This window comes from Pyrus communis, chromosome 5 (assembly GCF_041283825.1).
Source record: "Pyrus communis isolate YQ-2024b chromosome 5, ASM4128382v1, whole genome shotgun sequence".
In the NCBI taxonomy this organism is placed as follows: domain Eukaryota; kingdom Viridiplantae; phylum Streptophyta; class Magnoliopsida; order Rosales; family Rosaceae; genus Pyrus; species Pyrus communis.
Window position 1 is genome coordinate 28032029 of NC_142569.1, and position 14882 is coordinate 28046910.

General features: G+C 36.5%; 1 long non-coding RNA gene and 1 pseudogene across 1 annotated transcript; both read left to right on the forward strand.

The window, feature by feature from the left end:
* The first annotated feature begins 5156 nt into the window (after positions 1-5156).
* LOC137726591 (3-ketoacyl-CoA synthase 4 pseudogene) lies at positions 5157-7279 on the forward strand (annotated as a pseudogene).
* A 115-nt stretch (positions 7280-7394) lies between these two features.
* LOC148697068 (uncharacterized) lies at positions 7395-8401 on the forward strand. Its single transcript, XR_015963033.1, has 2 exons — positions 7395-7945; positions 8195-8401. It is a non-coding gene; the product is annotated as an uncharacterized LOC148697068 (long non-coding RNA).
* The last annotated feature ends 6481 nt before the right edge of the window (positions 8402-14882 follow it).

Consider the following 14882-nt stretch of genomic DNA (forward strand, 5'->3'; position numbering starts at 1 on the left):
AGTCACAAACAATAATGAGTCATTAGCCCTCTATGTTCCCTCATTTCCTTTCTAACTATTTTCAGTAGGAAAGCTTGCAAATTCCCCAAACTATCTTGCCATTTTCTCACCCAACAAAGGTCTTTTTCATGACATCATCACCAAGAAGATGATTGTTGAAGGGTCCCCTCTTAATGATCTCTACTACATGTGCAAAAACTCAATCATGCCTAGAGCCCTTCAAGATGGACCAAAGTGTTTTGAAAACCAACAATTATGGCACCAAAGACTTGCTTATCCTTCTGAAGTTGTTTTGTCAAAGTTGTTTCCCATGTTTTGTCAATCACCACTTAAATGTGAAACATGTCATTTTTCAATGTTAGTTAGATTACCTTTTGGCACTTCTGTTTTTAAGACATGTAAGCCATTTGAGATGGTACAAACTGAAGTTTGAGGACCTACAATTAAATCAATGGATGATTATAAGTATTTTGTCATTTTTGTTGATGATTTCAATTTGTCATTTTTCTGTACCTCATGAAATCAAAAAGTGAGGTTTTTTGCATATTTAAAGATTTCCTTAGACTTGTACAAACCCAATAAACTCAAACATTAAGGTACTTAGATCGGACAATGGCACTGAGTTTTTGTCTAACAACATGGTTTAGTACTTGAGTTCAAACTGTTCACTAAACTAGTTGTGTAAGGACACCCCAACAAAATGGGGTATTAGAAAAGAAGAATAGACCTGCTTGAGAAGACTCGAGCTTTAGTACTGCATATGAATGTTCCTAGGAAATATTGGTCACTTGTTGTGTTTGGTGTGAATCACCTTAAATTAAGGAAGAGTATGGGTTCTAGGCTTACCCACTCTCTAGGGCTACTTGTAACCTTTTCTTTCTTTCCTACATATATGTCTTTGTACATGCATCCTCCTTTTGAAATACAATACACTTTAAACTAGAAAAGCAACATTTTCTCTCCGTGATAGAGAGAGAGAGAGAGAGAGAGAGAGAGAGTCAACGTTGTAGAAATGAGGAAAGAGAAGAGAGTAATCGAGAATGGGGGTTCAGTCGCACTCAAAATTTTCCTAGTTAAAATTACAATTTTGCCCTTCATTTACCGAAATTCGTAACTTAACTTTCGTAACTTCAAACTCGATTTTGCTTTCACTGATATACTTGTGAGTACAAAAAATAATTAAATAAAATAGAAAAATATGAGAAATTGACTCAGGGCTCCATAATTATTCAAGACACCAACTAGGGTCATTTTGTCTTTTCATATCCTTCGGGATTAAACTACATGATTTTCAGATAGGGGTTGTAACAACGAGGTTGTGAGTTTTACCTTTTATTCATTCCTTTCGGGTTTATTTTGAGACTCAAATTCATTCATTGAGTCGTCGACCACATCAACTGCCTTTACATCATCCATGAAGATCTCATGCGAACGCTATTTGAGTATTTATACACTCAAGGGGGAGTACTATGACATCAATTCTAGTGTAAGTGTGATTCTCTAAATCCTTGGTAGATTTGGTTCATTCTTTATGACAGTGATTATTTCCTATTAGGATTTGTATTACTTGCAAGACAAATTTCTCTCTTTCTTTGATTTACTATAAATAAGGGCACATGCAAAGGGAAATTGACATCCTTGAAATTCCACAATTCTCTCTCTCTGTTCTTTGCTACATCCCTCAGTGAAAATAAGTCGTAACACAGAAACATTTTTTTCTCTTTATAAAAAAATGAGCAAATTTGATATAAGTCCAGTTTTTTGAGTTATTATTAGGTTTAATCCAATTTGTTGGGTTAGTCCATTCACTTGTTATGAACATCTGTTTTAATTAAATTGTGATAATGTCATCACTTATTTATACGTTCATCATTACTCAATTTTAGTATTAAATATAAGAATAAATAATTGTTTCTCCTTTTCCTTGCTCCTAGTTTGTATCTCAAATTTTCTTCTACCTTTATCATAGGTTAACTGACACACTCCGAAGGTGACGAAGCCATAAAATGTAGTGTGGTGGAATATGTGAATAAATTTAAAACTTAAAGTGCCTAAATATAAGAGTGCGCTGTAAGCGGGAATGAACTCATTTCACACGTGATGTTAGAGCATAAGTACAGTACAGTAAGATATGGTGAGAATTATACCATCGAAGGTAATCGTCTACACCAAGATTTTCCAAGAATCCTCGTCGATAAGAAAGCTCAGCTACTAAAACATGGAGGGACAAAAAACAAGGGTGAGTGGGCCTGAAAATAAAGTTTTAATGAAAACCTTTGAAAACGTTATAACCCTTCGCCGTAAAACATGTACAGTTTCCAAGATATACATACTACATATAGTATGAAAATACTCACCGTAGCCCGCAAAATATCAAGATATCAATACGGCACAATAGTTTATATATAAGTGCATGGCGTCAGGAATCGTATACTTTTGCATAAGCAAATATATCAAACCAAGTGCTCATCGACACATGCTAACACACGAGTTCATGCATAGTTATTCTGACATAAATAGGACTGGGTGTAATAATGATATACGCTCTAGTGCTACAATCACATGAAGAGTAGCGTTATTCACGGTCACATATGAGTCGAAGTTGCCTATTGCAACCTGTACGACAAGATTGGCACTTACTTGGATCCAAGGCGAGCGTGCGGTGTGGATGTGAACATACAAGCGAAAGACTGGCCCTTGCCCTGGGCGAGCACTAACACCGATGCAGCAAACGATGAGCATAAAACATAAATATAGTCATGCCATAATGGTTCGATAATTATAATCAACATAATATCATTCATAGCCGTAGGTATAATCATGGCAACAATAAACATACGCATACATATGCATCCTGTAGGATTTATGATCACTTCATAATTTTCCGTTATTTCGTTAATTCTTATCAACATTAGTCTAAACTAGGCATACGTAGTAAATTCTCTTTCAATGTATAAATGGAAACCAATAAACACGTATATACTATATAAAAGAAAAGACCCACTCATCTGAAGTCCGCGCTATAACTCCCTAGCACGAATACTGAGGTGTAACGAATGATTGTCGCCTAGAACAAATATCAAATCACCTCTTATAATTCTTATCGATAGAACACGTAACTTACATCCCCAAGGAAGTTCTAGAATGATTTGTAACCCATTGACCAAAAGTTAACCGTCGGTCAAAGGTAGGGTCCACAACCCTACGTAACTCGATGCGGAAGATCTGCATCTCAGATTTTAGATCCGTAACTTCCCAAGAGTTTCAATAAGCTTTTAAAATAACATCCTAAAGTTTTGGAATGATCCAACGGTTAGATCTCCGCTAATCGCTAAAATTAAGTGGCAACCGAAATTTAGATTTACAAACTTAGAAAACCCGTCTGGGAAGATTCGTACGTCAGATTCCCGATCCATCATTTTCTAATATCCTTAAATATTATGTAATATTACGTATTAAAGTTTAGTGATGATCCAATGGCTGGATTGTCGAATCATATAATAACCAAGTGGCGGCCCTTAACAGAAATATAACCAAACAATGGAATTTCATCAATTAAATGTCTAATACGGAATCATGGCACCCATTTTAGCCTAGGGTGGTCAAGTAGTGTCTCTGCCCACCGCCTCCGCACGCAACGAAAAATTCAACTATTTCCAAAAATTATCAAATTTTACAAGAATGAATATCTCAACGAGTAGAGCAAGTTTTATACCTGTGGCCAAGTCTAATTTGGCCGGGCAAATCCTCAAATCGCCACGAACCCGTCAAAACCCTAGAAATGGATGCACTTCAATTCATCTTCTCCGGTGTTCCACCGTCCCCAAACTTGTTTAGGGTTTGTTCCTAACCTCAAGAGGATGCCGAAGGTGGTGATGATCAAAGAGAAACACTTCAGAAATGGTGGATCGCCATCAAAGTTCCCTCGCACCCATCAGTGTGGTTCTCATGAAATCGGAATTAATGTCTTCGATTTTTGGGTGAATATGGAGGAGAGATTGATGCTAAGTTGTTTCCAAGTGGTCTCACGCCGTGAATCGCCGAAGAAACGCCGGAGATGGCATCGGAAATTGATGTGGAACCTAGACATTCAACTAGGTTGCGTGGGTCAAACGGGTCGGGGAAGGTTTTGGCTGCTTTTCCCCTTCCCTCATTTCCCTCTTCTCCTATTGGTCCACTCCCTTTCTCTTTCTCTCTCATCTTCCTTCTTTCTCCTGGTTCTTATTGGTCAATCCTCATCTCTTCTCCTCCAATTGGGCAGCTCTGCCCCGTCCTTCTTCATTTGTTTCTCCTCCTTTCCGATTCGTTCTTCCTTTATTCCTCATTTCTCACAAAATAATCTTAAAATAATAATATAATAATTAGGAGGAATATATAAAATAATAAATAGTAATCTTTACAAAAGTACTTTTTGGATTTGTAGTTCTGTAAAACCCCTATCATAACTCCGGTTTCGATTCAGATTACGCTTATACAATCGTCCCATCGAGAACTTTGAGAGTAGGATAAAATAGTAACTTGCACGCGTCACTAAATGAAAGTCAAAGAAAATGAACAATCTTGCCAGTAGGGTATTTTCGTCAATGCACTCTTTTAAAAATTAATAACATTGTAAAATTAGGGATAGGTTATCACATTAACTGTGTTAACTAATGTATTTCGTATGTATTATATATTATTATTAACATATATAATAATGTAGATCTATAATTGTATGAAAAATGAAATTTCTTTGAACTATGTTCATGGATGATAGGTAGATAATTTTTATTTATTTTGTAGACACCTCTATCACTGGTTAAACATATTTTATCAACCTATGATATAGGTATCATATAGGCTTAAATGTTAAATTGGCCCCTGTGTTGAGTCATTTGGTCAATTTAGGCCCTGTGTTTTCAATTTGGCCAATTTTATCTTTGTGTTTATCACTATTAGCCAATTAAAGATATTTTTCATCTAATTTCTCTAAAAAAAAAGGAGGACTAAATTAGCAAAATCGAAAACACGGGGACTAAAGGTGCAAATTAAATTTTTGAGTAAAGATGCATAAATGAAGAAATTTAATTAAAGCTAAGATACAATATATAGGTAAGCAATCACCATTTGCCTATTTGGGAAAGGACACAAGCAATCGCCCCCAATTCCCCATCAGCATTCCCCTCTCCCGTGTTTCCATTTGAAACATCCGTCCCCCCATATTTAAAAACCCTCCCCCTCCTAAAATTTTATCAGTCCATTTCTTGCATCACTCCCTCTTCTGTTCCTCACAAATCTTATACTAAACAGAGACAAATGGTAGAGTCGTAGCAGAACAAACACAAATAGGACACCAAACCCTCAAAACCTCTCTCTGTCGATGTTTTAGCTGTATCAACTTTCAACTCCTTATCTTCTCCTCAGACCCGTCCTCTTCACCTACACACATCATCCTTTTCGCCAGATAGAAACCTCTGAATCCTCTCTGCTACCGTTTCGCAAACCCATCATGTGCATTTCTCCGACCACCAATGGTGGAGTTCAGAGCCGTCGGCCGCTGGACTTCTTGCAGACTGTGAACTTGAAGTATGTGAAATTGGGTTACCATTACTTGATAACCCATCTCCTGACTCTCTGTTTAGTTCCTCTAGTGGCAGTCATCGTCATTGAAGCCTCCCTGGTGAACCCGGATGACATTCACCAGCTCTGGCTCCAACTCCAGTGCAATCTCGTTGCCGTCATCTTTTTCTGTGCTATGGTTGTTTTTGGATCCACTGTTAATGTTATGACCCGTCCGAGATCCGTCTACCTTGTGGACTATTCGTGTTACAAAGCCCCGTCGCATTTGAAAGTGAGATACCACCGGTTTATGGAGCATTCAAAGTTGATAGGGGACTTCGATGAGTCCTCGCTTGAGTTCCAGCGCAAGATTCTGGAGCGATCTGGCCTCGGAGAGGAAACTTATGTCCCTGAAGCAATGAATTACATTCCACCAAGGATATCAATGGCGGCGGCTCGCGAGGAGGCAGAGCAGGTGATTTTTGGTGCTTTGGATGATCTGTTTGCTAATGCAAATGTTAAGCCTAAGGACATTGGTATTCTTGTTGTGAATTGTAGTTTGTTTAATCCAACTCCTTCACTGTCTGCTATGGTTGTTAATAAGTACAAATTGAGGGGGAATATTAGAAGTTTTAATTTAGGGGGTATGGGGTGTAGTGCTGGAGTTATAGCTGTTGATCTTGCCAAGGATATGTTGCAAATTCATAGGAATACATACGCGGTTGTTGTTAGTACTGAGAATATTACTCAGAATTGGTACTTTGGGAACAAGAAATCCATGCTGATACCCAACTGTTTGTTCCGTGTTGGTGGGTCAGCAGTTTTGCTTTCAAATAAGTCCATGGATAGGCGTCGGGCTAAGTATAAGCTGGTCCACGTTGTGAGGACTCATTGTGGTGCTGATGATAAGGCCTTTAGGTGTGTTTATCAAGAGCAGGATGATGATGGGAAAACTGGGGTTTCTTTGTCCAAGGATCTCATGGCAATTGCCGGTGGGGCTCTCAAGGCTAACATCACAACATTGGGTCCCCTTGTCCTGCCTTTAAGTGAGCAGCTTCTCTTCTTTGCTACTTTGGTTGCGAAGAAGTTGTTCAACGCAAAAGTCGAGCCTTATATCCCAGATTTCAAGCTTGCTTTTGATCATTTCTGCATACATGCTGGGGGAAGGGCCGTGATTGATGAGCTTGAGAAGAACTTGCAGCTTCTACCAGTTCATGTTGAGGCGTCTCGGATGACACTCCACAGGTTTGGTAACACCTCATCTAGTTCGATCTGGTATGAGTTGGCTTATATCGAGGCAAAGGGGAGGATGCAAAAGGGAAACCGTGTCTGGCAGATTGCTTTCGGCAGTGGTTTCAAATGTAACAGTGCGGTGTGGGAGGTTCTTCAAAGTGTAAAAGCTTCTCCTCATAGTCCATGGGAAGATTGCATTGACAGGTATCCTGTGGAGGCCGTTGCCTAGCAGAGCTCAACGACAATTTTTGGCCAGGGACTCAGTTTAAAGGGAGGAAACATTGATAGATTTACTGGCCATTTTATCTTGTTATTTTTCTGCCCCCTTATCACTAGTTTTCCTCTTTTCGAATTTTTGATCTATCGGGCATGTTATGTGGTATTTGGGTATAGAAGTAATGACGTTTCTTAGAGTTAGTTTGATATTATTGTTAAAAAGAAAAAAAGAAAAAAAATGTTCTCCTGAAAATAAATAGATGTAAAATAAAACAGTAAAATATTTAGTAAATTATGTTTGTAAAAAGTGTTTTTAGCCCAAAAAACAAAAAGTTAATTGTGTTTGTTAAATAGATATGACTTTGTTAAATGATTAAAAATATATATAATTAAATGTGATATAAAAGTCCCTTATTCACATTCTCTCCTCTCCCTCAATTTCTCCGTCCCTCGTAATGGAACTCTCGCAATCCTCGTCGGCGGCGACGAAAAAACCGTATGGAAACCCCTCTGTTCGCATTGCTGGCGATCCAGACTATCATCCCTTCCACGGTGGTGGGGCTGGTGGAGGGGAGGATATTCGCCCACAAGTCCAGACTCGATGTGGATCTTTTCCTTGACGCGATCAAAATTGGTGTCGTTGAGTCGAAGTCGCTGGATTTATACGACAGTGGAATTTTTAAGAGGGATTTGGAACCGGGCCCCCTGGGAGGAGATTCTCTCGCCAAAGGCCGATTTTGTGCGAAAGCTTGAAGAAGGGCGAGGAAGTGGCGCTCCATTCCCTAGAGCGATTGAAGCCTTCAAGATGCTCCGAACTGGGTCTTCTGGTTTCTGACCATTCAAGGTACACTGAAAAATTGGAGACAACCTTTTCCTTCTGGGATGTAAAGATTGAAGTTTTGCAAACATCCTTCCTGTTGCATGTGGTCCAATATTCTATAGGAAGTTCAGTACTAAGGTAACCTAATGTATTATCAAATTAACTATCCATGAAACTTGAATCTAAGACATGTCATTTATAAGTGAATAAAAATACGACTAGACTGTATTACAAAATGATTTTGAATGACTTGTGATTTTGATAAAAATAAAAATTTAGACTTACGGAAACACAAATTTTTATTGAGATTTTTTGTTTCATACCTGCTTCTAAAAAAATTTAAGCACTACCAAACTAGTACTCATTCCCCTTGCTCTTGTTGTGTAGCCTCATTTCTTGCTGGCGTTGCGCTGCTCGATCTTGCGCTTTCATGCTTTATTTTTGATTTCTTCCCAAACGTAGTGTGATTAGTATGGTTTCCAGCAGAGCTTTGGAGGCAATTGGAAAGTTAAAATGTACATGTACATCTGTTATTTGAAAGAATTTTAGTTTATAAGTTCCCTTGCGCGAAATAATAGCATTGAGATATTTTAAGTCTCATGATCTTATTCTGTATAAGCTTATGAAAATCAGAAGATATATATGATTGTGTATGCTATTGATTTTTATTTCGATATGGTTTAGAAATGCACTCGAGAAACTTCCTTACGGCCTGCGATTGGGTTCGCTGAAACTTTCGAGTTACAAAGAATTCCTTCAGCACTCCATTGTGATATATGACATGTCTAGTGATCTTTGTTGATGCTGATTAAATTTCATCCTATTAAAAAAAAAGAACTTTAACGAAAAACCCTCATATTGTTCATTTTAACGAAAAATTGCATTTTACACTAAAAAAATCAATCCTGGTATTATTCATTTTATCTTTTATTTTATCTTTATCGTTAAAATTTAAAAAATGCCAATGATCTTGGATGATTAATTTGGTGAGGTACCACCATGGAGCAGCTCCAAGCTAGGCGGCTATAATTTATCGTCTAATATTCCTTGCCCTTGAGAAGGGGTTATCTTCCAGTGAGGGTTATCTTCCAGTGATGCTGGTGAAGATACATTGATCCATTTTATTTTTGGATTGCTCGAAACTTGAAAGTGATGTTTTTCTACTCATTACCTAACTTCCTCTTGCTGTTATTAGGGTTCATCACCAAATCTGTTGCTCGATCATTTGCTTCTGATTTCGGCATTTGACATTAGGATCTATATCCATCGGTATATTTTGGTAAGTACCACTTAAGCGTTGCATCTATTAAAATGTGTTGCATCTGTTTACTATTTTCAGACAATATATTGTGGTGCTTCAATTGTAGTAGGGCCTGTCATTGCCTTGAATGGTTGCAACTTGCAAATCTCTCTCTATCTCTCTCTCGTTCAATGCTTCAGGATCCCCTGGTTTGGCTTTAAGCCCTTTATTTTTGAGAGTAATAAATCAAGAGTGATGTTATTCCTACCCCAATGTCTTATTTTCTCACCCATCTTTTAATGAAATTTTTAATTACAAATTTGCCCATTTACAAAAAGACTGATAGGGACATTAATGATCTTGTTTTGCTTAATTTAAAAAAAAAAAAAAAAAGGTGGGGCATGGGAGACAATTTGTCTACCTTAAACTCTAACTCATATTTTCATCTCCTTTCATTCAGAGAAAGTAAAAAAATAGCAATGGACTTAGAAGATGACTTTTTCATTAAACAGGTAGAAGATGACGCTTCTATGGATGTTTCCATTGAAATGGTAGAAGAATAATTTGTTTGTAAATCCTTTGAATTTGTCCATAGTATTTTTAAATTTGTTGTCGAATTCTTTTGAATTTGGATACCTCTATCGTTTCCATTTGAATTTCTAGACCTTAGTGGTTTTCATTTACATATTATTTGTCATATTTTTTAAGAGACAATTTTATAATTTCATATGTATGTATATATTAAAGGTTATTTTGGGAATAATAGTAGGTGAGAAAATAACATTTTAATTTTTTTAACTTTTTAAGGTGAGTGTGATTATAACGTGGGTGAGAAAATAAGACAATGGGGTGGGTCTAGTAGGTCTCTAAATCAATTTGATCTAGACATTAGGGTAAACAGCCAATTTAGTCCCTAAATTATTACTTGAGTCAAAATTAGGTTCCTAAACTATTTTATTCAGAAAAATCAGTCATTGAATTATAAAAATATACCAATTACATCCCTAATATTAGATTCGATGCTACCATATTCAATTTTCTGTCAATTTTAAGTCACGTTACTTGCATGTGACACACATTGGAGAGTAGATTGGTAATTTTACATAAAGAAATAGTTTATGAAGTTAACTTTAGAGGGTAAATTAGACGTTAGATTCGCAACCTACATGAAATGTTTATAAGCAAGAAAAAATGAAGGTATTACACTCTAAAGTGTGTCAAGTAATTTAAGTTGACGAATAATTGGATAAAATAGCTTTGAATATATTAGTAGGGATAAAATTAGCAATTTTTAATGAATTTAGGGACTTATTTTATCCAAAAAATTATTCAGGGCCTTATTTTCAGGTGATAATTAACTAAATCGGCACTTCACCCTTGGCATTATGTTTGAAACTGGGTTTGCAAGAGCAAATATGAATGAGAGAGCAGCAAATTTTCTTCTCTCGTTTGTCACCGGGAAGAAAGAGCATGTTTGTCTCGCATGTTTGTCTTGCTTGCAAATTTTCCTTGCAAGCAGTGGTTTAAAAAATGCATCTTAAGAAGTGCCTAGGTGGTTTCAAAGGTAGGGCGATCATGAAAATGCTTCTGTCCACCAGGATTAGGCTTAAACTCACTTAGATGCGGTTAAGCCACTCCTAGGCGACTGAGGCGCTTCTGAGGTGTTGACTGGTCGTCCATTTTGTTTAAAAATTCCCGAAATTTGAAATTGTTTTAGTTGAAATATGAATGTTTTTTAGTTGTAGAGCCGGTTGCACTTAAATGAAGAAAAAGAGGGCGGTGTCGTTGCGAGTTACCCAACATAGACTTTTTAAAAAAAAAAAATTATTTTATGGTTCTCAAAAGATTGAAAATAAGACATTTCTATAAAAGCATCTTGTTGTTGTAGGCCTAATTTATTGAAGTATATTAGGGACAAGGAGATAGGGGACCAACGGTAGACCTAGCATTCGTGTCTTTTTCGTGAGATAACTGATATCTTAACAGGTTGTGTCATGCAATACCCGTTAAAGTAAATGGGTATTGACCCTACCCGAATTCGACCTGTTATTATTATAGATTTTTAATGTGTTTGGTATTTTTAAATTACTTGATATTTTATTTTTAATGTGTTTTATAATTTTTGTAAATTTATATAGAATAATAATACAATAATACATATTTAATATACAATATACAAATACACTATGACTATTGTATTTTATGGTAAGTATTTTTTTGTAGTTTAAAAAATTAAAATTAAAATCATCAAAATAAATTTATTAACGTGTCGAAACGGGTTACCCATGTGTCACCCTCGTGCAAACCTCGTAAGGACCCATTATTAACAGTTCTTATCGTGTGACTCAATAATGACCCAATTAGTTATCGTGTCGACCTGAAACCCATTATTTTTGTGTCGTTTATATATCATGTTAACGGGCCAACAGCACAAAGAGAGAAAAGAGACATGTGTATTTGTGAGGTGTGTTATCTCACCCATTGTGCCTTTATTTATAGTAGTAGGGAAGGTAAATTCCTTACCCTAATAGGATTACAACTCTAATAAGATAATATCTAACCCTAAAGAATCTTCTAAAGATATCCCAAATATACTGGGATTTACACAATCACATTCCTAATCTAATAGAATTGAAACACTCACCCTTGAGTATGTAAATGCTCAAGAAAATGGCGCATCAAGTCTTTAGTGACGAAGGAAGTTCAGTTGATGAAGTCGTTAGCACAATGAGCGAATGCGAGTCTCAAATCAACGGAATAATGCATAAGAGCTAAAACTCACAAAACCTCATTATGGTAAAACCCAAGGTGGGATAAAAACCCATAGACTAAGGAGAAAAGTGAGAAGTTGCATTAAGTCAAAACTAAATGTCTTTTAGACACAAGTAGAAGAGCTCACAAGGGTATGACCAGCCTAGGATGAGTGCTTTGTCAAAACCTAGTTAGGTAGTAAAAACCAGTGAGAAAAATGCTCATAATCGAAAGGAAAACGAGTACATTAAGATGAAGTGAATATACTTCTAGATATTCCCCCAAAGTTTGACAATACTTCCAAATGATCTCAAATCTTCACATTTTCATATGATTCCTTCTCTTTATGGTTTACATAATGAAGATCCATTAGCTCATATTAAGGAATACTATAATGTTGTGAGTGGTTACTTTTGCAGGGGTGAGTGAAGCAAATCTGAGGATTAAAGTTTTTCCCTACACATTGAAAAATAAAGCTAAGTGTTGGCTAATGACTTTAGCACCTGTTCGCTAACTACTTGGGATGTCGTAGCTAAGAAATTTTTGGATCAATTTGCTCTACTCAAAAGACGACTACTTTGAGGCAAATCTTCAACTTTGCACAACATGATGGGGAACCTTTCAATGAATGTTAGGGGCATTTTAAAGGGCTTTTACTGCAATGTCCACATCATGGGTTACCTATTTACTTACAAATGCAATTTTTTTGTGATGGATTAACCCAAACATGTCAATCTATTGTTGGCAATGCAGCAGGTGGAGCTTTGAAGAAAAAGAATGCTCAAGAGTCATATAATATCTATGGGATGTTGGGATCTAATGCTAAACACAAAGATACAAGAGGTAAACGAGATGAATTGTATGAAATGAGCTTTAATAATAATCTTGCATTGCAGGTGGCTGGTTTGGAAAAGAAGCTTGATTCCATGCTCAATACAGTGCCCTAAATAGCTGAGGTGTGTGCCATTTGCAACATACCAGGTCATCCTACTTATCAATTCTCGGGTAGTGAGGCTTATCTCAAATTAGTTCAAGAGCAAGTGAACCTCATACATTCTTACAATTAGAGACCAAGGAACGACTTATTCTTTAATACATATTACCCTAGTTGGAGAAATCATCATAATCTCTCATGAAAGAATAGCAATCAGTTTCAAAATTTTGAACCAAAGCATGTCACTACACTTGAAGATATGGTCAAAATGCTAGCCTAAAACACCATTCAATTCCAGCATACCAATAGTACACCTCAACAACATTCTGTTGCTCTAACTAAAATGGAGACACAATTAGGTCAGATTGTCGATGCTTTGAGTTAAAATGAGCCTGGGAAGTTTCCGAGCCGACCAGTGATACTTCAAAGGAAGCAAGAGCAAGCCAAAGCAATCACTACACTTAAAAGTGGTAAGGTTATTAATAATGGAGTTGGCAATGAAGTTACTAATGAATCTGATCATGTGAATGCAAGTGCGATTCAAGAAGAGAATGAGAAACCAAATGATGATCCAAGCAATGTCCCTTCTTCACAAGGCTAAAAAGCCTTACATTCCTCCCATCCCATTTCTTGGAAGACTTGCAAAAAGCAAGCAGGATAAGTCATTTAAAGAAATTTTTGATATTTTAAGTAAAGTGAAAATTAATTTACTTGTGCTTGATGTCATTAGGAATATGCCAGCTTATGGAAAATTTTGCAAAGAGCTTAATAACTATAAGAGGAAGTATGGACTTAATGAGAAAGTAATGGTGTTCGAGAATGTGAGTACTATGCTCCAAGGAAAGCTTCCTCCAAAACTCAAAGATCTGGGCAGTTTGTCTATCAATGTCACCATTAGAGACAAGCTAGTTGAAAGAGCTATGCTTGATTTGGGTGCTAGCATCAATCTAATGCCCTATTCAGTGTACCTTTAACTAGGTTTGGGGATTTGAAGGCAACCACCATTTCATTGCAACTGGGATATCGATCAGCGAAATATCCAAGAGGTATAGTTGAAGATATCTTAGTTCAAGTTGACAAACTAATTTTGCTTGCCGATTTTTTAGTGTTGGACATGGAACAGGCTCTTATACATAGTCGTGAGTTACCAATTTTACTTGGGAGACCCTTTATGGCCACTGCAAAGACTATTATAGACGTGCAAAATGGTCTTCTCATTATGACCGTGCTAGGAGAAACTGTACAATTCAAAGTGTTTGAATCTCTTTCTGACCCTTCTAGTTCACTTGATTGTTGTTCGATTGATGTGTTTAATTCACTTGTTTTCCCTAAGTTTTTGTAGGCACAATCCAATGATCCGTTACAATCTATTTTGAGTCAATCTCAAGAGGATTTTGAATGAAGAATCTGCACTCATGGAAGTTGATGCGAGAATTACTTGACACTCAAATTAAACCCTCGTTTGACAATTGTAGTAGAATGGATAAGTGAGGGATCGTTCTAGACCGGGGATTAGGAGGGCTTGCTAAAACCTTCTAAATTGACTTAAAAACATAAAAACTAAATTAAAATACTCTTAACAAGACTACTATGACTCAGAATGGCTTTGAAAAACTCAAATTGTCTAAAACAATCAAATTGACTCAAATAGAAGCTAGAACTTGATTTAGACGAATTTGCAATTGTTTATGACTCCAAAAGCTTAAAGATACAAAAATAAAACAAATACGAATGATTAAGACTTAACAAAATAGGGGGGGAATTGTGGTTGGACGATATTAAATTAAAAAGACAGAATATAATTAAAGGCAAAATGTAAATATGAATGTGATAAAAATATGGATGATGGAATAGCCAAGGGGTTCTTCTCCACACATGTTACACTTGCAAACAAAATTGATTCTCAGTTGGTCTTTCGATAAGTTGTGAAACTCAATGCTCCAAGTTAATTAGATCCGCTTAGATTAACTTTCAGATTTCCCTAAATTCGTTGGATTGAATGGAATACGCATTACAGCCAAATTATTCTTAATCAAAGTCCCTAACTATGGAATACGCATGATAGAGACATTTAACCAAGATCATTAAGTTCAACGGAAATCATAAACATCGACGAGGCATTCGTTACTATGGAATACGCATGAAACTTA